Source organism: Amblyomma mixtum, chromosome 7 (genome assembly GCF_055824585.1).
Source record: "Amblyomma mixtum isolate Tamu chromosome 7, ASM5582458v1, whole genome shotgun sequence".
Classification (NCBI taxonomy): domain Eukaryota; kingdom Metazoa; phylum Arthropoda; class Arachnida; order Ixodida; family Ixodidae; genus Amblyomma; species Amblyomma mixtum.
In genome coordinates, this window is record NC_143018.1 from 91,915,666 (window position 1) to 91,943,287 (window position 27,622).

The 27,622-nt window shown below is 42.2% G+C and overlaps 1 protein-coding gene across 1 annotated transcript in view; it reads right to left on the reverse strand.

Annotated features, from left to right (window-relative positions):
• LOC149336839 (uncharacterized) overlaps positions 1 to 27,622 on the reverse strand; it is a 75,599-nt gene that overhangs the window by 37,322 nt on the left and 10,655 nt on the right. The gene's annotated exons all lie outside the window — the stretch shown is intronic.

Below are 27,622 nucleotides of genomic sequence, written 5' to 3' on the forward strand. Positions count from 1 at the left end.
ACACAACTGAACTTTCAGCTGCTGCTGTCGTTCATCTTGTGCATTCATCTTGTGCATCCAGATAAGTAGAGCACGCGGAATCAGGACATTGAATCTAGATTATCAGAGCACTCAAGAAACAACTGCTTAAGCAACTTTTGCAGGTATATCATAAAAAAGCACAAACTATCGTTAACAATATTAACCTCTTGTACAGGTGCAACGCAGGATAAAAAAAAGCGAAACTGCACTGGTGCTTTGCCCAACAGCCTGGCAGACAGCCACACAGTCTTGACTCAATCATGGGCACCACAACTCACATCACCTAAATAAAATCCAGAGGGATCATGATGACACTGCAGGACAAGTGCCCTGACAAGGATGAAACGGGTACACCAACAGCAGTGTATCAATGGTGGAGTGCTGGGCCATGAGACGATGCAATGATGCAGTCAAACTTGCTCTAATGCATTCCACAATTCTGAGTCCCCTGATGTGTTACCTGTTAACCTGAACTCACTGGTCGTCGCGTTGGAATATACAAACATCTCAATGACGATGTGTGAAGTTGCAATTCAGCGAGGCTCAGGGATACCTTAAGGTGCAGTTCAAGTGTTGCAAGAACAGAAGAACCAAGATATGCCTGCAGAGGGACTTCTGTGAACTAAAAAGTAAAAGTATGTATGCGCCTGTTGAACAGAAAGCAAGCACAATTTTGTGGCAACAGCCCGCAGACATGCAGGGAATGTTACAGTGAATGCTCGCACAGCCTTTGATACAATATGTTGCAGCACGGCCAGAAGGCAGGCAACAATGTGTTGGCAACTGTTGCAGAATTGACTGGCATGTCATCAGAAATGTCAGAAGGGGCGTTTCACCTGAAAAACAAACAGAATGATAAGGAAAAATGCATCAACTCTACGCAGAGCTCCTCAACATCTTTTTTCGAAATGGTGTTTGTTTAGGCTTTCGCAACACACACACAAGACTGTGTGAGAAGTCTAGGCTGCTTGGTACAATTAGAGAATACAGCTGCAAAAAAAAAAAGGAATTTAGATTCGCTTTGATTCAGGAAAGGCACTAATAACACAGTCAAGAATAACAAATGTTATGCATGGTGCAAGAAAGTCAGAAAACCACTGAAAAAGAATGCATATCAACCACCTTCCCACAGCAAATTAATATAAATATATGTATCACAAACAGAGGCAGCTTTCATGGTGCCCATCATTAAACACGATTAAGACTGTGCACTGCTCGCATATGGAAAACAGCCTTTCACTTTGCTCCATATACTATGAAGAGTTACAAAAGAATCGAAGAATGAGAAATCACTGGATTCCCAAATTCAACTTAACCTTTGATGCAGGTAATAAAAAATGGTTACGTCATCTTGCTGCTATTATCACCCAGTTGTAATAACAAGTCTTAACTCCTGCTCTCATTCCTTTGAGCACAAATCAGTGGTTCCATCAAAAGGAACTGTCTTCGTGTTCAAATATTAACGTAACTGAGTTCTGAAAACAATAACATTTACTGCAGAAGTGCTACCTGGGAGGTGTCGCAGCAGTTTCCAAACAGCTTTGTTTCAAGCTGGCTCATTAAAGTGGGCCATTCGAGGCAAGTCACAGTACGAGTACACTGAGTGGCTTCTGCCCAGCAAAGCAATACACAGCTCATGAGTAAGTATGAGAATGGTGCTCTGAAGAGCTGACTGCAACCTCATCTATAAACACAGCAATAAAACAGCTACTCCAAACTGTCTTTTAAATTAGAACCAACTGCAGATGCACAAAATTACAGCATGGAAGTGAGAGAGCACAGAACCAAATGAGCTGGTCACCACAAAGTGCTCAGGCTGCAAGTATTTGGTGGAAGCTTGCGCAATAAAGCTGCAAACTCGACGTCAGTGAGAAGCTAGTCAGAGGACAAATTGTGTGATGAAATGAAAATAACTCCCATTATGGTCATTAAGAGAGATTCAGTAAAACTACAGCTTCATTGTAATTAAAGAGAAAGGCGAACACAACAACAGACATTGAAGTAATCGTTCGCTGTTCTGAAGGCATCAAGGAAAGCAAGGCAACCAGGATAGGCACAGCCAAGATAAGCATTGCATTCCGTTAAACTATTCAACAAATACGGTATAGGTGAGTAACAATAGCTTGGCTGGAAATTATTCAAAAACTGCCGGAGAGGAGACTTGAACTCTGCCGGAAATATGAGATCGGCTTTCAACCTGTAAAACATACAAACAAAAAATAAATCACCTCTTCCCATGACTTCATTGCATCCGCTCTTGTGCATTTTTTTTTTATATTTCATGGCGCAAATAGAGAAGAGAGACACTTTATTTCCTTCTCTTTGTTCCTATTGATGCAGCTCTTTGTAAATCTGCAGAGTTACCAAGGTTTGCCATTTCTTCTGTGCTCCTTGTGTTTGGTTATGCAATATTTGGTTTGCAAATTTAGGCAATTTTCATGTGAATGTTGTCTTTGCAGAGAGCATAGATTCGTGAGGCCTTCAACAAGTACTGGATTGATGCTCTATTATCGTAAGTTTCGACTAGTGTCAGAACAGTTGATACGGCTATGGGGTTATCTCCTCACTTTTTTGCTGTGGCATAATGCATCTATATGTATCAGCAGCGCGAACACCACACAGGAAGAAGAAGGAGAAGAAGGATGCCCTCTGCGCGTGATTGTGTCGGAGAAGTTAACCTGGCAAAAAGAAGTCGCCAAGTTTCTCCAAAGCAACCTCAAGTGACTTCCAGTCAATGACCCCTTTCTTGCAAAAAACACCGAAGAAGTTGTCAGATTCTTGCACGAAAACAGAGCAAAGTTGTTCAATGGCTTCTCCATTGACATAAAGGACCTGTTTTATTCCATTCCTCAGGATGCCCTCATACAATGTGTTCGTGACGCCATCGATAGACACGGTGTGGTGGCCTTCCAAAATGAGTGTGGCGTTTCTGCGGATGGCTTCATTGAATTACTATGCGCTTACCTAAAATCAACAGTGGCAGAGTGGAACGGTTCGAGATTCATACAAAAGCAAGGCATATGTATAGGGTCATGCATCGCCCCCATTTTGAGCGACCTTTTCCTCGCTATGCATGACAGATCCTTGAAGGACAAGCTTGAGTCTTCAAGCGTTCTAAAAATTTTCCGGTACGTCGATGACTTCCTGGTCCTCTTAGATTGCGACACTGAAGCCTTTAAAACAGAAGCAACTCAAGTCCTCCACATTTTTTCTAATACTATATCACCTCTTGAAGTTACTCATGAATTCCCAGAACAAAACGCGATGCGGTTTCTAGAGTTAAAGTTGTTTTTCGGAGAGAACCATGTGTGCTGGTTCAGCGCTCTTTACCTTCTTCTCCTTCTTCTTCCTGTGTGGTGTTCGCGCTGCTGATACATATGGATCGCAACCAACTAGCCCGACAGATGGTGTTATAATGCATCTGTACTGAGCAATCTCATCTTACTGGTAAATGGGTCAATTGGTTTTTGGAGAAAGTAATTACTCTGGCACCTCTTTCTCTCTTTCTTCTTTCACTAACACCTTCCTCTCTTCCCTTACAACACAGTTCAGGTGTCCACCGAGATATGTCAGACAGTTACTGCACCATTTCCTTTCCCCAAAAAACAATTTACCAATTTGCCAGTAAGACGAGATTGTTCAGTACAAATGCATAATGCGTGAGCAAAAAAGTAAGGAGATAACCCCATAGCCGTATCAATTGTTCTGACACTAAATCAAACATACAAAAATAGAGGATCAATCTAGGACTTGTTGAAAGCCTCAGAAACCTGTGCTCTCTGCAAAAGCTACATTCACTTGAAAATTGCTTAAATTTGCAAAAAAATTTCATAACCAAACACACGAAGCACAGAAAAGATGGCTAACCATAATAACTCTTCAGATTTACAATGAGCTGCATAATTAGAAAAAAAAAGAAGAAAATAAAGTGTCTTCTCCCACTCGCAAATGCAGTGGACAAGCTACTGCAAACCACTTGCTCTCATTAGTTGCACTTATGCATGCAACACAAGATGAGTAACAAACACAAGGATGACACATGAAGAGATTAAACGTGTCAGAAAATACCAGGAAAGCTCTAAGAGGAAATATATAGTTGCAGAGTGCAGAAATCATGATGATAACTACAAGGAACCAACGCCTTAGATCCTTATGCACCACTAAACCAACATGACCCAACACATTTATTAAAATGGATGTGGCTACAAAAAATTCCAGGGAATCTCCTGCACTGTAAAATCTGAAGAGAAATATCCATCGTTATCAAAAGTCAGAAAAAGCTTAGCTGTTCTGTATTCTGTGCCTGGAAAGGCAATCTACTGTTCTAAGCATGCTCGTACATACAGCCCAACAGAGATACGAGTCCAGAGCCTGGCTAACTGTCACAGTCCAATACATAGCAGTATTATTACCCTTGGCATAAAAGGATGACAGCTGAACTTGGTTACTCTGACCACACACCGGATGCTAAGATCACCAGACACACTCCTTTATTGATTCTGGCTTCCAAACTATAACTGGCCAGTGAAGATGTACCGGAGTTGTTCTAAAACACTGCAACTTTTTATCCTTGGCATCTTCATGTGAGCTCCAAAGCCTGAAAAAGAAAAAAAAAATGGGCGCAATGACAGAAGCAGCTGACCGTAATCGTTCCAAGGGTTTCACATGGACGTGATGTAGGTTTGTTAACTGAACGAAGGAGATTCTAGCTATGACTATTAGAACCATTAGCTTGGTTAATGTCTAGCATAACTGCATGGAACCTCTTTCAAATGCATGTTTTGACAGGGATGCTTTTTGCACAATAGCAAATATCAAGACCCTTTTTAAACTGAGTCAGCATTAAGGTGTAGCCCATGCTTAGTGGCACGATTTATTATCAACACTCTCTTCTCTACCATCTCCCCGAAAAGGACATTGTGAACAAATTAAAGTTAGCCTCCATCAACAAATAACCGCATTGTAACGAGGAGAGCACTACTTTCACAGGAAATGAAGCTTTTATAAGCTAGGAAAGGAGGTGTCAGCATCACTGGCTCATTACGGAGGTAAACTACGATGCACCACCAGAAATTTTTTGGGCACTGATTTGAAACCCAAAGCTACACTGCCATGTACTTCAAGACAGTGTTAAAAGAGTGCTTTTCAACGCAGACTTTGCTTGTTTTAATTGGGTGGAGGGATAAATTTTTAGCACACTTCTTTCAGCAATCAATGCATCTTTCGGTGCCAGAAAAACATCAGCACAGGCAGAAGAAGCCGTAGAATCAACTTTTACAAGGAACAAAAATAGGATGGAGTCTCCTTTGGTGCGCATTCACAGGTCATGCTCTGCCAGAGCAAAGTTTAAATGCGTAAAGAAGCAGCTGACCACACTAACGACCACTTGACTACTTTTCAGACGAGTGAGAACACCTTTTACTGGCCACTGCAAGCACCTTCTTTTATTTTATAATTTTGAGTTCTTTATTTTACATTGCCTAATTCATCTTTGGCGCGAGGCTGATGTGAGTTGGCGACACCCAGAGGCTGTTTAAGGCGAGCGCATGTATAGCTTTCCATGACGTCAATGGCGGCGAAGTTAGTATATGTCATCTACCTTTTCTTTGCTCATGCCACCTAGGATGACGCCATGGAAAATTTCGTCGCCACTGCTGCTCCTTGCCACACACACACAATGTTCACCTCTATCCACCAGGTAACACAGCACTTGTCATGGCTGTGAGGTTTCACACTCGCTTCTCACTAAAAATTCCTGGGTTAAAATCAAATACGTCCAACCTTCTTCTGTGATTCTTCTGTTTATGTGAAACCAGAAGATCCACAAACACATTGCTGAAATCGCTCACCACGACTAGTAATGCTCGCACGTTAAAAGCAACACATCATTATAGTTCGACAATACCAGTTGTTGGGCGAGTTGATGTTCACGGTGATCCATAACACCAGCGGAAGAGACGGGACAAAGAAGAAGAGACACACACAGAGCGCTGACGTTGTGACAGAGTTGAGCGTCAGCGCTCTGTTCTGTCTCTTCTTCTCTGTCTCGTCTGTTGCGCTGTTGTTATGGAATATCATTAGAGGTGTGCTATGTTAATTTGTGCTGATCAAAGCCACAACTGCGTGCCTTGGCAGCATCAAGTGCGTATGATGCACACATGGTTTCTGAGATGACCTTACAGCACATGAAATTTCTGAACCCGAAACATATACTGATTGCTTAGCAATGCAGCGGTGATGTGTACAAGTAGACAAAAAAAAAAAACTGTAGCGGGCACTTGAGTTCTGCCTTAAGGGTATGACATCATAGCATCAGTGGGTTCATATCCAGATACGTGGTCATCTTCTTTTCAATTCACAGATCGCCGGGAATCCTCACAGCACCTCTGACGCAGTGGTGCAGGTTGCGTTTCCCGAGCAACCTCTTGCTGCCAATTGCTAATTTAACTGCCACCTGTCGCCCGCCTGCCATCCGCCACTTAAGAACGTGGGTGGCGCTGGTGAACACTCCCAAGGTTAGGTTATTTGTAAACATAAATACCCCCAAAAGCAGAAGGTTTGACAGCCGTCGCCGTAGCTCAGCGGTAGAGCACCGGACGCGTAATTCGGAGGTCGTGGGTTCGGATCCCACCGGAGGCATGTGGTTGTTTTTTCTTCTGCTTTTCTAATCAATTAGCATTAAGCGATGACATATTCAGTAATATTATAAATCGAACAACAGCGCTAAATAAAGAAATAAAAATAAAAATCCCCCGTGCCCTTTGGTTTCTCTGGCTGTTGGCTTCTCTCATATTTATAACGAGCCCCTCATTCCCTTTTCCTTGTCTGCTTAATTGCTTAATGAGGGCCTCGGTTCTGGCAACCTTGATGCCTTAGGAAGCATAAGAGGGTTCTCACACAGCTTCCACCCTCGCCATTCGATGACGTTCTACGTCACATCAGTGGTAACTCAGGATGTGCTACGTCCGCCGCTTAAGAACGTGGGTGGCGCTGGTGAACACTCCCAAGGTTAGGTTATTTGTAAACATATATACCCCCGAAAGCATAAGTTTTGACAGCCGTCGCCGTAGCTCAGCGGTAGAGCGCCAGACGCGTAATTCGGAGGTCGTGGGTTCGGATCCCACCGGAGGCATGTGGTTGTTTTTTCTTCTGCTTTTCTAATCAATTACCTTTAAGCGATAACATATTCAGTAATATTCTAAATCGAACAACAACATAAAATAAATAAATAAATAAAGAAATCCCCCGTGCCCCTTGGTTTCTGTGGCTGTTGGCTTCTCTCATACGTGTCGCAGCGGGCAGTTTGGAAACAATCCAGTAGGCAGGTTGTGATGATGTCACAATGTCATGTGACCTACTGCCACCTAGGCTGCTTCTCTCGGAATTTTTGCAGGGATTTTCCCATCGCAGCCAACAAAGCTGACTTCAGATTTTCTGCGACACGGGGACCCTAAATCTATTGCGTTAATACTGCTCCTCAACCCCGTGGTGTTGAGGGGGCAGTAGTTGCCAAGTCATATTAATGCAGTGCAGAAAAAAGAAATGCTAATATGGCACTGACAACTGCTATGCACCTTTCGTGGAATGCACACGGAGTGCACTCCACTCATTGACTGCTTTCTTGAGAGTCATAGAAGGCACGCAGTCTTCAGTGTTCACCAGATGCAATTCGATATTTGTGAGGCCCCTAACAAAGTGCATGTAAAGAAAACTGTGGGAAAACTGAAGATAGCATATACAGCAGATTATTGCAGTATAATGACCAAGAGTCTACGTTCACTGAAAACACAGCCCTCATGGGGTATTGACAGCCCTGGCTATTCTCACGAGCAAATTGGGTTAAGGTCAATCATTTTTCACCACGAATTTCTTAGGATAGTCTACAATGCCACTCACTTTGAGACAGCGATCACGGTGTCCTTTCCAGTTTTAATGCCACAAGCCAGAATTGAGCAACAGACAAAAATATGCCTCATATCTTAATTCAATATTGTAAGCAATAAATGTATCTTTGGCAGTCAAACAAGCATCAGCATATAAGCACAAAGAGCCAGGCAACCGGTTTCTACTCAGAAAAGAAAAAAAACACTTATCTGAGTACCTCTTCAAACTCTACACAAAGCTCTGATCATGTTTGTATCATGGCATGGTACATAAGATTTAGCGTCCTAGGGCCACACATGGGCTATAAGAAATGCAGCAGTGGAGGACTCCGGATTGGGCTCTTCATGTCCATTTACGACGCACACGACATGGATGTCTTTGCATGCATTTCAACCACAACACAATGCCTTTGCCATAGTCCACATTTAAACCTTAAATCCATACCTCAGCAATCGACATCATCGCCAATGCGCCACACTGTTGGGTTGCACTTGTGTAAGGAATTTTTCACTGAGCTAAATGCCTCGAGTCACATACCTCTCAAAACAGCCTCTAAACTGGCTGCCTAAACAGCGCTGAATCGAACTTTCTTTTTTATGGCCAGCCTCCAGGACAGACCCCAACCTTAGCATTGGGAGGGGGGGTGTTTAAAAGACAGAAGATCTATCAATGAGCACTGATATTGAATGGAAAGCGAACATAGCATCTGGAAGCTTTGCATGCATTAGGGTGCTAAATTAGCTGAAATGTTCTTCTGAATCACAATCAGCTCAAGCAAAACATTTAAAAAAACAAAGCTTTTCTTAAAGATATACAAAAAAAGAAACAAAAACCACCTGAAGCTTTTCTGACGGGTGAAATCAGTGAAAATTGACGCAACACACGAGGGGCAGACAGGAAGGTGTTAAGCGCTTACAGTAGTTGAAAAACCAGCCCTGTCATGCCTGCATCTTCTCCTGTTTTGTGTCTATTTTCGTTGGTTTCATTCACTAAACACATTTCACCAGCCACACTTCTAAGAGTTCTGTAGCTTTTATCAGCTGAAAAGAACGTCTGAGGATACATTATTTCATGTAAAATATTAGCCAACTGAAAAAAGAAATGGAACATCTAGAGAGAAAATTAACAGAGCAGAATACAGGTAATGAGAGGCTCATAATGTTATATATGAATGAAGCCAAGTCTGTCAAACCAAGGAAACCATAGCAAGGTACTATTTTTATTGCTTAATGTTACTGTTGCATTGAGAGAAGGAAAGCGGTCAAGCAATCATTTTATATTCAAGATAATGTGACAGACAACGTGCTGATGGTGGAAGCCAAATTCACAGCCTCCATGTGATGTGTGGTACTCTACAAAGTGGGCAAAAGCAGCAGTTGCCTCCCCTTCTATTTTTATACGTACATATGTACCGATTCCATCAAGTGCAGCCAAACATTCAGGACATGGGTTTGGCTTTTAAGAAAGGCATATATACTCTTTTTTTTTCTACGGTGTTATGTTCTCTCCTAGCTAAAAAGATTCTATATTTCTGTTGCTCTCCGAGGCTAACCATTACAATAATCAACTCAATAGTAGCAATACTGTCCAGTTCTAAGACGGCTGTTCAATGCTTTTGTGTACGTACACACTAAATATAAAGCTTCTTGGCTTCCTGCACCGCGGCAACACAAACTGCATTTCAATTTACAGTCAACTCTTGATGTGTGTGCACAAAAGGGAAAATATTGGTGCAAACTATGTGAGGTTAAAACAACAAGAGGCTTTTTAATTTCGTACAAATGACGTTGACAGGATCAAGTGCTTTAGTTCGAACTGACGGGAGTCCACTTTATGCACTATACAAACAATTTTTTTCATCATCATCTATTCATATCCTTAGAAAAACCACACCACAGCTGTGCTAATATATGCCTCTTTAGCTGCGCAGCAGGTCTGCTGTAGGTGCATTCTGCTGCTGAGCATAAGTTTGAAAGTTTGACATTTTGCCGCGACAGCCACACTTCAATTGAGGCAAAGATGACAATATGGCCATGAAGAAAGATTTCAGTGCACACTGAAGGCATAGGTAGCCTTTGTGTTTTCTTCTCTGCATCTCTGAGTGTTTCATCACTTCAGCTGTTGTGAATATTCTTTGCTGTAATGTATATCAAAATTCATACAATTTAAAGAGTTATATATGTTCGCCATAAGTGCTCATTAACGCATTTCGATTGATTAAAAACAATGCTAACTTCATGCACTGATTACACTTCGGCAAAAGAAGACCGAAAACGCATGCCCATTTTCGGGTTTGCAGCACGCTTTATCGACCTCTGGTTCAAGTTATCACCCTCCAATGAAAAATATTGGCACGTCGTTCGCGTCATCAGAGTTAAAGCTTTCTGCGAGCATGCAGCACTTGCTCTTGGTTTGAACGCCGATTTAATGCACTAAAATGAGGTGAAACAGGGAGAAGTGGCCTCTCGTAATGCCAGTGGAGCAATTGGTAGCGGCCTACCTGACTCGTTTTGAAGCGTGACACCGTCAAACATTTCAGGGATAAGATAGACTGGTGATAAATTTAATGAAACGAAGGCAAAAAGGTCAGCCAGAAAGAGTGATATGTGGCCAGCTACTCTGCCACTCTGCAACATTTTGGAGACACAGATTCATTCGAACAAACACCCAGGGGAAACGAGAACAGTTGCACGCCTAGTCGGATGTCACGAAAACGCACCTTACGCTGCGGAGTCCGCCGCGTACGCGCTTTGAAGTTTGCGCCGCTCGTGACGTTCTGTGTGCACTTGCCGACTTGCTTGAAATTTTCTTTACGAGTGGAATTTTCCTCCTTTCTCTCCTAATATGAACAAATGGATGGAAGATAGGAGCATATCCTTTGAAACTGGATGGTGGCACTTGCAAGTGCCTTTGATCCCGAGATTCGTGTTGTGGTTGCGAATCCCTGAGGCTACACTTCACACCGTCTTTGCCATCATCGGTGAGACAGTTGTGCGTCATTTCCTTTCCTCATTTGCGCGCTCCGTGTTGGTGTTCGGTCCATAGAGTTTCTTACTATTATAGTAAGAAACTCTATGTGTTCCTATGGCTGGAAGGGATAAAGAAGGGAGTGAAAGAGAGCGATGAGATGACGGGAATCAGACTGCGGATGATGGCAATGACGATGTAAGGTTAGAGTGTACTCTAGGAAAGTGTAGCCTCAGGGATTCGCGTCACAAACTCGAATCTCAGGATCCAAGGCTGCAACTTGCAACTGCCACCACCCCGTTTCAAAGGAGATGCTCCTATCTTCCATCCATCCATCCATATTAAGGAAGAAAGGAGGAAAGTGCACCAAGAAAATTTCAGGAAAGTGCACAGAAAACGTCACGTGCAGCGCAAACTTCAAAGCGCGTACGCGGCGGACTCCGCAGCCTAAGGTGCGTTTTCGTGACATTCGACTAGACGTGCAACTGTTCTCGCTTCCCCTGGGTGTTTGTACGAATGAGTCTGTGTCTCCAAAATGTTGCAGGATGGCAGAATAGCTGGCCGCATATCAATCTTTCTGGCTGACCTTATTGCCTTCGTTTCATTAAATTTATCATCAGTGTATCTTACCCCTGAAATGTTTGACGGCCTCACGCTTCAAAACGAGTTAGGTAGGCCGCTACCAATTGTTTCACTTGCATTACGAGAGGCCACTTCTCCCTGTTTCACCTCATTTTAGTGCATTAAATCGGCGTTCAAACCAAGAGCAAGTGCTGCATGCTCGCAGAAAGCTTTAACACTGATGACGCGAACGACGTGCCAGTATTTCTCATTGGAGGATGATAACATGAACCAGAGGTCGATAAAGTGAGATGCGAAACCGAAAATGGGTATGCGTTTCGGTCTTCTTTTGCCGAAGTGTAGTTAGCGCATGAAGTCAGCATTGTTTTTAATCAGTAGAAATGCGCAAAATGAGCACTTATGGCGAACATATATAACTCTTTAAATTATATGAATTTTGATATGCATTATAGCAAAGAATATTCACAAGTGATGAAGTGATGAAACATTCGGAGATGCAGAGAAGAAAACACAAAGGCTGCCTACGTCTTCAGTGGGCACTGAAATCTTTCTTCATGGCCATATTGTCATCTTTGCCTCAGTTGAAGTGTGGCTGTCGCGGCAAAATGTCAAACTTTCAAACTTGTGCTCAGCAGCAGAATGCAAGTGCAGCGGACCGGCTCTGCAGCTAAGGTGGCATATATTAGCACAGCTGAGGTATGGTTTTTCTAAGGATATAAAGAGATGATGATGAAAAAAATTGTTTGTATAGTGCATGTGGACTCCCGTCAGTTCGAACTAAAGCATTTGATCATGTCAACATCATTTGTACGAAATTAAAAAGCCTCCCGTTGTTTTAACCTCACATAGTTTGCACCAATATTTTCCCTTTTGTGCACACACATCAAGAGTTGACCGTCAACTGAAATGCTGTTTCTGTTGCTGTGGTGCAGGAAGTCGAGAAGCTTTATATTCAGTGTGTACATATGCAAAGGCATTGAACAGCCGTCTTCGAACTGGACAGTATTGCTACTATTGAGTTCCTTGTTGTAGTGGTTAGCCTCGGAGAGCAAAAGAAATATAGAATCTTTTTTGCCAGGACGCCACACAACACTAAGAAAAAAAAAAAGAGTATATATGCCTTTCTTGAAAGCCAAACCCATGTCCTGAATATGTTTGGCTACACTTGATGGAATCGGTACATATGTACATATAAAAATAGAAGGGGAGGCACCTGCTGCTTCAGCCCACTTTGTAGCGTACCACACATCACATGGAGGCTGTGAATTTGGCTTCCACCATCAGCACGTTGTCTGTCACATTATCTTGAATATAAAATCATTGCTTGACAGCTTTCCTTCTCTCAATGCAACAGTAACATTAAGCAATAAAAATAATACCTTGCTATGGTTTCCTTGGTTTGACAGACTTGGCTTCATTCATATATAACATTGAGCCTCTTATACCTGTATTCTGCTCTGTTAATTTTCTCTCTAGATGTTTCATTTTTTTTTTCAGTTGGCTAGTTTTTTACATGAGATAATGTATCCTCAGACGTTCTTGTCAGCTGATAAAAGCTACAGAACTCTTAGAAGTGTGGCTGGTGAATTGTGTTTAGTGAATGAAACCAATGAAAATAGACACAAAACAGGAGAAGATGCAGGCACAACAGGGCTGGTTTTACAACTACTGTAAGCGCTTAACACCTTCCTGTCTGCCCCTCGTGTGTTGCGTCAATTTTCACTGGTTTCACCTGTTAGAAAACCTTCAGGTGGTTTTTTTTTCTTTTGTATATCTTTAAGAAAAGCTTTGTTTGTTTAAATGTTTTGCTTAGGCCAATTGTGATTCAGAAGAACATTTTAGCTAATTTAGCACCCTAATGCATGCAAAGCTCCCAGATGCTATGTTCTCTTTCCATTCAATATCAGATCTTCTGTCTTTTAAACATACCCCCCCCCCCCCCCCCCCCCCCCCCCAATGCTACGGTTGAGGTCTGTCCTGGAGGTTGGCCATAAAAAAGAAAGTTAGATTCAGCGCTGTTAGGCAGCCAGTTTAGAGGCTATTTTGAGAGGTATGTGACTCGAGGCAGTTAGCTCAGTGCACAATTCCTTACACAAGTGCAACCCAACAGTGTGGCGCATTGGCGATGATGTCGATTGCTAAGGTATGGATTTAAGGTTTAAATGTGGACTATGGCAAAGGCATTGTGTTGTGGTTGAAATGCATGCAAAGACATTCATGTCATGTGTATTGTAAATGGACATGAAGAGCCCAATCCGGAGCCCTCCACTGCTGCGTTTCTTATAGCCCACGTGCCGCCCCGGAACATTAAATCTTATGTACCATGCTATGATACAAACATAATCAGAGCTTTTTGTGGAGTTTTAAGGGGTACTCAGGTAAGTTTTCTTTTTTTTCTGAGTAGAAAGCGATTGCCTGGCTCTTTGTGGATATATGCTGATGCTTGTTTGACTGCCAAAGATGCATTTATTGCTTAATCAAGATATGAGGCATATTTTTGTCTGTTGCTCAATTCTGGCTCGTGGCATCAAAGCCGGAAAGGACACTGTGATCTTTCTCAAAGTGAGTGGCATTGTAGACTATCCTAAGAAATTCGTGGTGAAAAATGATTGGCCTTATCCCAATTTACTCCTGAGAATAGTCAGGGTTGTCAATACCCCATGAAGGCTATGTTTTCAGTGAACGTAGACTCTTGGTCATTATACTGCAATAATCTGCTGTATATGCTATCTTCAGTTTTCCCACAGTTTTATTTACATGCACTTTGGTAGGGGCCTCACAAATATCGAATTCATCTGGTGAACAGTGAAGATTGCGTGCCTTCTATGACTCTTGGGAAAGCAGTCAATGAGTGGAGTGTACTCCATGTGCATCCCTCCAAAGGAGCATAGCAGTTGACAGTGCCATTTCAGCATTTCTTTTTTCTGCACTGGATTAATATGACTCGGCAACTACTGACCCCTCAACACCACGGGGTTGAGAAGCACTCTTAACACAACACATTTAGGGTCCCCGTGTCGCAGAAAATCTGAAGTCAGCTTTGTTGGCTGCGATGGGAAAATCCCTGCAAAAATTCCGAGAGAAGCAGCCTAGGTGGCAGTAGGTCACATGACATTGTGACATCATCACAACCTGCCTACTGGATTGTTTCCAAACTGCCCACTGCGACACGTATGAGAGAAGCCAACAGCCACAGAAACCAAGGGGCACGGGGGATTTATTTATTTATTTATTTATTTTGTGTTGTTGTTCGATTTAGAATATTACTGAATATGTTATCGCTTAAAGGTAATTGATTAGAAAAGCAGAAGAAAAAACAACCACATGCCGCCGGTGGGATCCGAACCCACGACCTCCGAATTACGCGTCTGGTGCTCTACCGCTGAGCTACGGCGACGGCTGTCAAAACTTCTGCTTTCGGGGGTATTTATGTTTACAAATAACCTAACCTTGGGAGTGTTCAGCAGCGCCACCCACGTTCTTAAGTGGCGGATGGCAGGCGGGCGACAGGTGGCAGTTAAATTAGCAATTGGCTGCAAGAGGTTGCTCGGGAAACGCAACCTGCACCACTGCGTCAGAGGTGCTGTGAGGAATCCCGGCGATCTGTGAATTGAAAAGAAGATGACCACGTATCTGGATATGAACCCATTGACGCTATGACGTCATACCCTTAAGGCAGAGCTCAAGTGCCCGCTACAGTTTTTTTTTTTTTATCTACTCATACACATCCCTGCTGCATTGCTAAGGATTCTGTGTATGCTTTGTGTTCAGAAATTTCATGTGCTGTAAGGTCATCTCAGAAACCATGTCTGCATCATGCATGCTTGATGCTGCCAAGGCACGCAATGGTGGCTTTGATCAGCACAAATTAACATAGCACACCTCTAATGATATTCCATAACAACAGCGCAACAGACGAGACAGAGAAGAAGAGACAGAACAGAGCGCTGACGCTCAACTCTGTGACAACGTCAGCGCTCTGTGTTGTGTCTCTTCTTCTTTGTCCCGTCTCCTCCGCTGTTGTTGTGGATCACCATGAACATCAACTCGCCCAACAACTGGTATTGTCTAACTATAATGATGTGTTGCTTTTAACGTGCGAGCATTACTAGTCGTGGTGAGCGATTTCAGCAATGTGTGTGTGGCTCTTCTGGTTTCACATAAACAGAAGAATCACAGAAGAAGGTTGGACGTATTTGATTTTAACCCAGGAATTTTTCGTGAGAAGCGAGTGTGAAACCTCATAGCCATGACAAGTGCTGTGTTACCTGGTGGATAGAGGTAAACATTGTGTGTGTGTCGCAAGGAGCAGCAGTGGCGACGAAATTTTCCATGGCGTCATCCTAGGTGGCATGAGCAAAGAAAAGGTAGATGACATATACTAACTTCGCCGCCATTGATGTCATGGAAAGCTATACATGCGCTCGCCTTAAACAACCTCTGGGTGTCGCCAGCTCACATCAGCCTCGCACCAAAGATGAATTAGGCAATGTAAAATAAAGAACTCAAAATTATAAAATAAAAGAAGGTGCTTGCAGTGGCCAGTAAAAGGTGTTTTCACTCGTCTGAAAAGTAGTCAAGTGGTCGTTAGTGTGGTCAGCTGCTTCTTTACGCATTTAAACTTTGCTCTGGCAGAGCATGACCTGTGAATGCGCACCAAGGGAGACTCCATCCTATTTTTGTTCCTTGTAAAAGTTGATTCTACGGCTTCTTCTGCCTGTGCTGATGTTTTTCTGGCACCGAAAGATGCATTGATTGCTGAAAGAAGTGTGCTAAAAATTTATCCCTCCACCCAATTAAAACAAGCAAAGTCTGTGTTGAAAAGCACTCTTTTAACACTGTCTTGAAGTACATGGCAGTGTAGCTTTGGGTTTCAAATCAGTGCCCAAAAAATGTCTGGTGGTGCATCGTAGTTTACTTCCGTAATGAGCCAGTGATGCTGACACCTCCTTTCCTAGCTTATAAAAGCTTCATTTCCTGTGAAAGTAGTGCTCTCCTCGTTACAATGCGGTTTTTTGTTGATGGAGGCTAACTTTAATTTGTTCACAATGTCCTTTTCGGGGAGATGGTATAGAAGAGTGTGTTGATAATAAATCGTGCCACTAAGCATGGGCTACACCTTAATGCTGACTCAGTTTAAAAAGGGTCTTGATATTTGCTATTGTGCAAAAAGCATCCCTGTCAAAACATGCATTTAAAAGAGGTTCCATGCAGTTATGCTAGACATTAACCTAGCTAATAGTTCTAATAATCATAGCTAGAATCTCCTTCGTTCAGTTTAGCAAACCTACATCACGTCCATGTGAAACCCTCGGAACGCTTACGGTCAGCTGCTCCTGTCATTGCGCTCATTTTTTTTCTTTTTCAGGCATTGGAGCTCACATGAAGATGCCAAGGATAAAAAGTTGCAGTGTTTTAGAACAACTCCGGTACATCTTCACCAGCCAGTTATAGGCTGGAAGCTAGAATCAATCAAGGAGTGTGTCTGGTGATCTTAGCATCCCGTGTGTGGTCAGAGTAACGTAGTTCAGCTGTCATCCTTTTATGCCAAGGGTAATAATACAGCTGTATATTGAACTGCGACAGGTAGCCAGGCTCCGGACTCGTATCTCTGTTGGGCCATATGTACGAGAATGCTTAGAACAGTAGGTTGCCTTTCCAGGCACAGAATACAAGACAGCTAAGCTTTTTCTGGCTTTTGATAATGATGGATTTTATAGTGCAGGAGATTCCTTGGAATGGGCCCGCATTTTTTGTTCTTTTTGATCTTGTTTGTTTTGTAGGCACAAACATTTTAATAAATGTGTTGGGTCATGTTGGTTTAGTGGCGCATTAACATCTAAAGCTCATTGTCATAAATGGCTGCCTTGTGTGGTTCCTTGTAATTATCATCATGATTTCAGCACTCTGCAACTATATATTTCCTCTTAGAGCTTTCCTGGTATTTTCTGACACATTTAATCTCTTCATGTGTCATCCTTGTGTTTGTTACTCATTTCATGTAGCATTCATAAGCGCGACTCATGAGAGCAAGTGGTTTGCAGTAGCTTGTCCACTGCATTTGCGAATGAGAGAAGACACTTTATTTCCTTCTTTTTTTTTTCTAATTATGCAGCTCATTGTTAATATGGAGAGTTACCAAGGTTTGGCATTTCTTCAGTGCTCCTTGTGTTTGGTTGTGCAATATTTGTTTTGCAAATTTAGGCTATTTTCAAGTGAGTGTAGTCTTTGCAGAGAGCACAGGTTTCCGAGTCTTTCAACAAATTCTAGAATGATCCTCTACTTTTGCATGTTTGATTTAGTGTCAGAACAATTGATATGGCTATGGGGTTATCTCCTTACTTTTTTGCTGTGGCATTATGCGTTTGTACTGAACAATCTCGTCTTACTGGTAAATTGGTAAATTTTTTTGGGGAAAGGAAATGGCGCAGTATCTGTCTGGCATATTTCAGTGGACATCTGAACTGTGTTGTAAGGAAAGGGAGGAAGGTGTTAGTGAAAGAAGAAAGAGAGATAGAGGTGCCAGAGTAATTTCTGCCACCTGGGGATCTTTAACGTGCATTGATATTGCACAAGGCACCTTTCGCATGTTGCGTAAGCACGCTAAAGATCCACAGATGGTCGAAATTATTGCGGAGACCTCCACCACGGCTCCTCTTTCTCTCTTTCTTCTTTCGCTCCCACCTTCCTCCCTTTCCTTACGGCGCGGTTCAGGTGTCCACAGAGATATGCCAGACAAATACTGCGCCGTTTACTTTCTCCAAAAACCAATTGACCCATTTACCAGTAAGATGAGATTGCTCAGTACAAATGCATATTGCTATAGCAAAAAAGAGAGGAGATAACCCCATAGCCTTATAAAGTGTTCTGACACTAGTTCAAACATACGAAAGTAGAGGATCAATCCAGTACTTGTTGAAGGCCTCACGAATCTGCTCTCTGCAAAGACAACATTCACATGAAACTTGCCTAAATTTGTAAAACAAATATTGCATAACCAAACACAAGGAGCATAGAAGAAATGGCAAACCTTGGTAAGTCTGCAGATTTACAATGAGCTGCATAATTAGGAACAAAGAGAAGAAAATAAAGTGTCTCTCTTCTCTATTTACGCCGTGAAATATGAAAAAAAAAAATGCAGAAGAGTGGGATGCAATGAATTCATGGGAAGAGGTGATTTATTTTCTGTTTGTCTCTTTTTCAGGTTGAAAGCCGATCTCATATTTCCGGCCGAGTTCAAGTCTCCTCTCCTGCAGTTTTTGAATAATATCCAGCCAAGCTATTGTTACTCACCTATACCGTATTTGTTCAATAGTTTAACGGAATGGAATGTCTGTGTTGGCTGTGCCTATCCTGGTTGCCTTGCTTTCCTTCATGCCTTCAGTACAGTGAATGATTACTTCAATGTCTGTTGTTGTGTTTGCCTTTATCTTTAATTACAATGAAGCTGTAGTTTTACTGAATCTCTCTTAATGACCTTAATGGGAGTTATTTCCATTTCATAGCACAATTTGTCCTCTGACTAGCTTCTCAGTGACATTGAGTTCACAGCTTTATTGCGCAGGCCTCCACCAAATACTTGCAGCCTGAGCACTTTGTGGTGACCAGCTCATTTGGTTCTGTGCTGTCTCACTTGCATGCTGTAATTTTGTGCATCTACAATTATCTTCGAATTAAATGACAGTTTGAAGTAGCTGTTTTATTGGTGTGCACATAGATGAGGTTGCATTAAGATCTTCAGAGCACAATTCTCACACTTACTCATGTGCTGTGTATTGCTTTGCTGGGCGGAAGCCACTCAGTGTACTCGTTCCGTGACTCGCCTCGAATGGCCCACACTTTATTGAGCCAGCTTGAAACAAAGCTGTTTGGAAACTGCTGGGACACTTTCCAGGTAGCACTTCTGCAGTAAATGTCATTGTTTTCAGAACTCAGTTACGTTAATATTTGAACACGGAGACAGTTCCTTTGCTTGGAATCATTGATTTCTTCTCAAAGCAATGAGAGCAGGATTTAAGACTTCTTACACCTGGGTGATAATAACAGCAAGATGACGTAACCATTTTTGATTACCTGCATCGTAGATGACGTTGGATTTGGGAAGCCAGTGATTTCTCATTCTTCGATTCTTTTGTAGCTCTTCATAGTGTACAGAGCAGAGGAAAATGAAAGGCTGTTTTCCATATGCGAGCAGTGCACAGTCTTAATCGTGTTTAATGATGGGCACTATGAAAGCTGCCTCTCTTTGTGATACATATATTTATATTAATTTGCTGTGGGAAGGTGGTTGATATGCATTGTTTTTCAGGGGCTTTCTGGCTTTCTTGCACCATGCATAACATTTTTTATTCTTGCCTGTGTTTCGAGTGCCTTTCTTGAATCAAAGTGAATCTAAATTCCTTTTTTTTTTGCAGCTGTATTCGCTAATTGTACCAAGCAGCCTAGGCTTCTCACACACTCTTGTGTGTGTGTTGCAAAAGCTTAAACAAACACCATTTCAACAAAAGATGTTGAGGAGCTCTGCCTAGAGTTGATGCATTTTTTCTTCTCATTCTGTTTGTTTTTCAGGTGAAACACCCATTCTGACATTTCTGATGACATGCAAGTCAATTCTGCAACAGTTGCCAACACATTGTTGCCTGCCTTCTGGCCATGCTGCAACATGTTGTATCAAAGGCTGTGCGAGCATTCTCTGCAACATGTCCTGCATGTCTGCAGGCTGTTGCCACAAAATTGTGCTTGCTATCTGTTCAACAAGCGCATACATACTTTTACTTTTTTGTTCACAGAAATCCCTCTGCAGGCATATCTTGGTTCTTCTGTCCTTGCAACATTCGAACTACACCTTAAAGTATCCCTGAGCCTTGCTGAATTGCAACTTCACACATTGTCATGGAGGTGTCTGTATATGCCAAAGACAGAATGTGTAACGAGATGACCAGTGAGTTCAGGTTAACAGGTAACACATCAGGGGACTCAGAATTGTGGAATGCATTAGAGCAAGTTTGACTGCATCATTGCATCATGTCATGGCCCAGCACTCCACTATTGATATGCTGCTCTTGGTATACCTGTTTCACCCTTGTAGGGGCACTTGTCCAACAGTGTCATCATGATCCCTCTGGATTTTATTTAGATGATGTGAGTTGTGGTGCTCATGATTGAGTCAAGACTGTGCAGCTGTTTGCCAGGCTGTTGGGCAAAGCACCAGTGTAGTTTTGCTTTCTTTTAACCTTCATAGTACCTGTACAAGAGGTTAATTTTTATAACTATAGTTTGTACTTTTTTATGATATACCTGCAAAAGTTGCTTAAGCAGTTGTTTCTTGAGTGCTCTGATAATCTAGATTCAATGTGCTGGTTCCGCGTGCTGTACTTATTTGGATGTACGAGATGAATTTTTGATGATTTGCCTGGTAGGGGCACTGCATTTTTAGCTTAAGTGCAGACTAGATTAGATAACACCTGGTAGTCATGGCCCTGGAACTAGTGACTGTGGTGTTATATAATAATTAACATTGTTTCAAACAGCGACAGCATTCATTATTTCATGATTCTAACACAGATTGGAGGCCACAACGGAGATTCTATAAATGCATCTAAAAGCTTGTGTTATGTGTCATCGTAGTTTGAAGTTGTCATTGTATGATGTTTCTGCACGTGCTTGCTGTTTTTCGTAATGTACGAAATGCACAAGGAAAACAGTACCCAAGCGCATTTTGTTATATTACGCAACAATGATTATTCACAATTGTATTTAGAACCATGATAAACACAACTTCTTATTTTTGAAATGCCGATGCCAGATTACAACGTCATTTATTTTGATGATAATTTTATGACGACTTAGCTGGTCTCATCAAAGTTCTACTTTTCCCAGCCAGGAAGTATGCCCTCTTAGGTGTAAATCTACTCACAAAGGTAGCATGCTTGACATGATGTTTTGTGGAAATGATGCTGGCAGCAGACGGTTTGGCACCTGATGGAGTTTATACAGCATACACATCAATGTGCTCGGTGCCTCCCAAGCGCATATCAAGCTTGCACAACATGGATGCTCACATATTCTTCCCAGGTGGCTAAATAACCAGGCTTCTGGGTTTTAAATCTCTTGCAAAAGGCGGGAGAAGGTGTGTTTATTTTAATGAGTATTGCATTGGTTTTAGATTGATGACAGTGAAATAGTGATGTTCAGTTCCTGCTCTTCTCATGTGTGTTTTTTTTTATTTGCTGTGCTTGGCGTCTTATACTGTAGATAATAGTTGTTATCATTGTGTCTGATCTCTCTAAACCTGCCGCGGTGGCTCAGTGGTTACGGCGCTCGGCTGCTGACTCGAAAGACGCGGGTTCGATCCCGGCCGCGGCGGCCGAATTTTGATGGAGGCGAAATTCCTGAGGCCCGTGTACTGTGCGATGTCAGTGCACGTTAAAGAACCCCAGGTGGTCGAAATTTCCGGAGCCCTTCACTACAGCGTCTCTCATAGCCTGAGTTGCTTTGGGACGTTAAACCCCAATAAACTAAACTAAACTAAACTAGATCTCTCTAAACGCCCTTGTCAATCGCACTGTTTAGTATCTTCGTGTATGCCGTGACTGCGTTATTTTAGGTATTCATTCGGAACATGAAACTCTGCCACTGAAACTCCTGCTGTTATGTATTGTTGTGTATGAAACCTCATGTAACTATAATAATATAGTAATACCCTTGTTACTGACGTGGTTGGCATCTAAGCATGTATTCAGTTGCTATGACCGTTAAAACTATTCCATATCTGCAAGGTCTCACATTTCTGCTTTGTTATAGTTTTCACTTTAATTTATGCCTCCCACCTTTTTTTTTTTTTTCATGTATGGTGTTGACATGGCTGGAAAAGCTGTGTCACAGAGTGCATGAACGACAGCAGCAGCTGAGAGTTCAGTTGTGTTCTGCGGATTCTTGTTTGTTATGATGTGATTCAGGGGAAGTGCTGCCCTGCAACCTTGCACTGTGAGCAGGTTAATGCCTGTGAGCTAGCAAGCAATAAATGTGTTCTTTTCTCTTTGTAACAAGTCGTGACATACACAGATAAAGTCATTCAATGGGCTGTAATGTTTGTACTTTCTGCTCTGCTCAGCTCAGCTGCAAAAGCAAGTGTTTTTTGAGTCATGTACTTGTGATTGGCTGTCCTCGTGATATGAAATATGTGCCTAGTCTAAAAGAGAACAGCTTTTATTTTAGGTCGGCATGGTCGAAGCATGGCTCGGTTCTTAGGTCATGACAAGCTCTGATCAGCCTGAGTTTGAGCAACCTCACCATTTGTCAACTAACCTAGAGACGTAGGCCAGCTGTAATCAATGCATTGAGGCATACCCTTCATATCTAAGGAGATCCATGCATTGTTTCTTTGCGCAGGTTTGGCCACAGCTAAGAGTAGCTGCACCTCGTCTCCGCAACAAAATACGGAACGATGCGGAAAGTGCTTTCTGTGCCCTGATTGTGGCTATGCTACAGCGTATGTCACTCACTTCAAGAGGCATCAGAGAACCCACACTGGAGAGCGTCCTTACCAGTGCAGCCATTGCAGCAAGGCGTTCAAGACTTCAGACAACCTTGTGCAGCACATCCGTATCCATATGGGCGAGAAGCCATACCAGTGCATTGACTGTGGCAAGAGCTTCTCAGTCAAGAGCAACCTGACAGAGCATGTTCGCATCCACACAGGCGAGAAGCCGTACCACTGCGATCACTGTGGCAAGCGCTTCACACAGAGGGGCACCCTGAAAAAACACCTCCGCGTCCACACAGGCGAAAAGCCGTTCCGCTACTATCTATGCCCCGAGGTCTTTGCGCGCAAAGCGAACCTACGTCACCATGTGCAATCTCACAAGACGGCAAATGTGTAGTATTTTTTTTAGCAAGTAAGTTTTCGCGGAGGCTGTGTCTGAAGTTCTCTTGGTGCGCAGTTTATTCATCTAAAGGCATCTGCTATTGAAATATGTTACAGGGTGTTCTGCGAACATTTATTAGAGAAGTTTTTGTGAGCCATTGTGCGTTGTAAGAGTCTGCCAATTTCGTCCTGATGTTTTGATTGAAACAATCCAGAAGGATATTTAGACATTAGTCATGCTGACACTATCTGATACGAGTTGCAATATTTGTAGGAAAGTATGAGCGGTAACAAAATCTTAACGTAATTGACTCCAATGTAATTTGCTATTCTGCACCTGAAATGAGAACAACACTATTAGATGTGTTTGCAGCGTATTAATGTTTTGTTTTGGTTTCAAATTTCTGAAGCAGCATGTTTTTTTCCCTCATGTTTGGTTGTAAGAGAAAGAATAGTTAACAAACCATTTCTGACAAATTGGGCAGACTGCGCACAGTATGTTCTTAGAGTGCTTGCTTCATTTAAAATGGCTCCCTTTCTAAAATCAGATGGGAGGAAGGTTCATTTTTGTTTTCTGTAGCATACAACAATTTTTGCAGGAAATGTGGATCTGGCACATTTCTTTTGGCTGTTGTACAAATTGGATAGGTGATCCCTGTCTTGAAATGACACATTGTATTTATTTGTAGGTGTTTCGTGGAAATTCATGATGGTCGCTGCCTTGTCATTATAATTTGTACACTGCGCTCTATACATTCCATCTCATGGGAATGAGGGAATGCTTCAATGTTTCCTATCATCTGCTGCTTGTACTTTGCTGGTGAAAATGAAGCTGCAGCACTTGCTGACAGATTTTTCTTTATGCGTCTTTGAAGAGTTTTTGCTTCGCCATTTTACATTTTATTTCTTCCTTGGTGATAATTGATGGGCAGTTTTGTGTTGTTTGCATCTGTGAGCCTTTGCTTTGTGCAAAATCCCACATTTACAGCACCTGAGTGGTTGTGCAGCTTTTTTGCGCAAATTTCAGAATAAGTCTTACAGTCGCAGCTTTTAGTTATGGCGTGTTCTCTTGGCTGTTGGCTTTCCTACATTGCACGCAGTAATATTGTGCAACCATAGAGACTAGATACCATAAAGAGTGTTGGAAGTTATGTTTGTGTTAATTTACTGTGGAAAAATAAAGTATGGTTGGAAACCTAAGTTTAGCACTGCCACCTTTCTTTGTGATGTGGAGCACACTGCTGTGGATATTGCAGAGGCTGAAAAACAGGATTCGCACAGTGGAGGAAGAACCCGAAATGATCTGGAAGAATAGAGTTGGGACTGTGACTGCTCATCTGGGACCAACGCCTTATATATATATATATGTATATATATATATATATATATATATATATATATATATATATATATATATATATATATATATATATATATATATATATATATATATATATATATTAAAGTTGGCTGCTGACCTGTCCAACACGCAATAACAACAATAATGATAATTCCAACAATAATGATTTAGAAATACCCTTGTCGCTGACATGGTTGGCATCGATGCGTTTTCAGTTGCTATGACTGCTAAAACTATTCCATATCTGTAATGCCTCACATTTCTGCTTTGTTATAGTTCTCACTTTAATTTATGCCTCACACCTTTTCTGTTTGTTGTTTTTCATGTACGGTGTTGACATGGCTGGAATAGCTGCCTTACAGAGTGCATGAATGACAGCAGCAGCTGAAATTTCAGTCGTGCTTTGCAGATTTTTCTTTGTTGTGCTAAAAAAGGGAAGCAGAAATGGTGCTAAAAAATTGTGTGCCTGTGATGCAGCCTGCTGCTATGGGTCAGTCAGTGCCTGTGAACAAGGAAGTACTAAATGTATGCTTCTCTTTTTGCAGCAAGTCGTGCTTTACACTGTGAAAGTCCTGCGAGGGCATGTAATGTTCGTAATTTGTGCTCTGCTCTGCTCAGCTACAGAAGCAACAGTGTATTTCGAGTCATGTGCTATCATTTGCTGTCCTCGTGATATGAAATATAAGCCTAGTTTAAAAGAGAATAGCTTTTAATTTAGGTCTGCATCACCAGGCTTGTGACTATATTTGCATAATTTATCCCCACTTGTTTTAATTTTGTGACTTACCTTCTTGTTATGCGCAAATTGTATTGCACTTCCGTGGACTGCAGGGGGTCAGAGGCCTCGTCAGGCACCATAGCCTTTAGCCTCTGCCCCTGCAGCAGATGCTGTAACTGCTCTGCTCAAATAAATCTTTTCATTTCATTTCTTTCAATTTCATTTCATATGTGTTGATTTTTACGTTGCCTGCCTGAAGTATTTTTCGTTTGCTACTTTTCATGTGTTATGCTACTGGCATGTCCTCGAACGGCCAGTCCATTTTTATTGTTCTTCCAGTCGAGAGTTTTCATTTTTATTTCTTCAATTCATCATATAGGCATCACCCTCCCTGGACTGTGTTCAATCACCTTGTATGCAACCATTTTTTCTATTACAAGTTGGTGTGTCTGGGGTTATTGTAATGGCGTGCTTTAATGATAGCGCCAAACATTGCTTGGGACACAAATTAAGGTTGGTGGCCGGTCATATCGAGGCTAGTTTGGCCTCCATTGGAGAACTCCGCAGTCATGTGCACCACGAGAGAAATTCGAAGATCAGGGTAGTGCGGGGACTGTATGGCGGCATGGCAATGCCATTGATTTCATAGCGCTAGTTCTGCTTTTATGTAGAGGTACTGGAATGGGTCAGAAATTGGTGATAACTAATAATTTAGGATCTGTACTAATTTGACGAGGTCGAGTGCATGAGTGGTTCATTACAAATGCATTCTTCTCGGTAAGAATCTATAGCTTCTGCTGAAAGCAGTATGTGCAGTCTTTGTCAAAAGTATACAGCCCAAGGAGTCTGCTTCTGAGCCCAGCAGTTTGGCTCCTCTTTCATAGTCGGGGACCCTAATCACAAAAAGGCTGGAGGAACTTGCGTCCTCAACCATCCCAAGCTTAGGACTACCATATGTCCTTAAGAGCCCCGCTACACGTCTTGAAAGCAAACCCCTTGGGCTGTATATTTTTGACAAAGACTGTACATAAAGTCTCAGTTGTTATTTCCCATGCATGCCGGGAAGAGAACAAAAATGTAGCAGATTTCAAAGACCTTGGTCATGGACAATGTTGGCTTTGGGAGGCTAGTGATTTCTTCTTCTATGATTAATGTCCACTTAAAATCTGCACAACAACCGCAGTGAAGTTAAAATCAAGGTTGTTCTAAACAAACGGTTCCTGGTCTTATTCACATATTGAACTGCAAGGCATGGATCTCTTTCTGCGTTGTTAACAATGAGAAAAATTCCATGGAAAAGCAACCTCTTCCTTTAATTCAACATACTTGCTTTTTTCTAGTTGCATGCTTGTGTTTTCTGCATATTTTGAGCAGAGGATTGCAAGAGCCCTAACTTTTATTTTTCCTCCCTCACCCTCACTTTTGAATCCATGGCCCTCCCTCACCCTGATTTTGAAAAATTATGCAGCCCTCCCTCACCTTTACTTCATCATCGTCATTATCATCATCATCAGCCTGACTACGCCCACTGCAGGGCAAAGGCCTCTCCCATGTCTCTTCAATTAACCCTGTCCCTGGCCAGTTGCAGCCACCGTATTCCCACAAATTTCTTAATCTTATCCTCCCACCTAAGTTTCGGGTGCCCCCTGCTACGCTTGCCTTCTCTTGGAATCCACTCCGTTACCGTTAGGGACCAGCGGTTACCTTGCCTTCGCATTACATGCCCTGCCCAAGCCCACTTCTTCCTCTTGATTTCGACTAGGATGTCATTAACCCGCGTTTATTCTCTCACCCACTCCGCCCGCTTCTGATCTCTAAACATTACACCTATCATTTTTCTTTCCATAGCTCGCTGCATTGTCCTTAACTTAAGCTGAACCCTCTTTGTTAGCCTCCACGTTTCTGCCCCATAGGTGAGTACCGGTAAGACACACCCGTTGTATAATTTTCTCTTGAGAGATATTGGTAAACAGCCATTCATGATCTTAGAGAACCTGCCATACGCGCTCCACCCCATCCTTATTCTTCTAGTTATTTCCCTCTCTTGATCCGGATCAGCTGTCACTACTGAACCTAGCAACGTTTAACGCAAGAACCTTATCCAGTGGGGCTAGTTACGGAGTCTCTAAGTTCTGGTGGTATTACTGAGTAATAAACATATAAGGGAAGCCCTCAAAGCACTGTTGGATGAGAGGATAGATGCATATACTTATACTGGTATGAT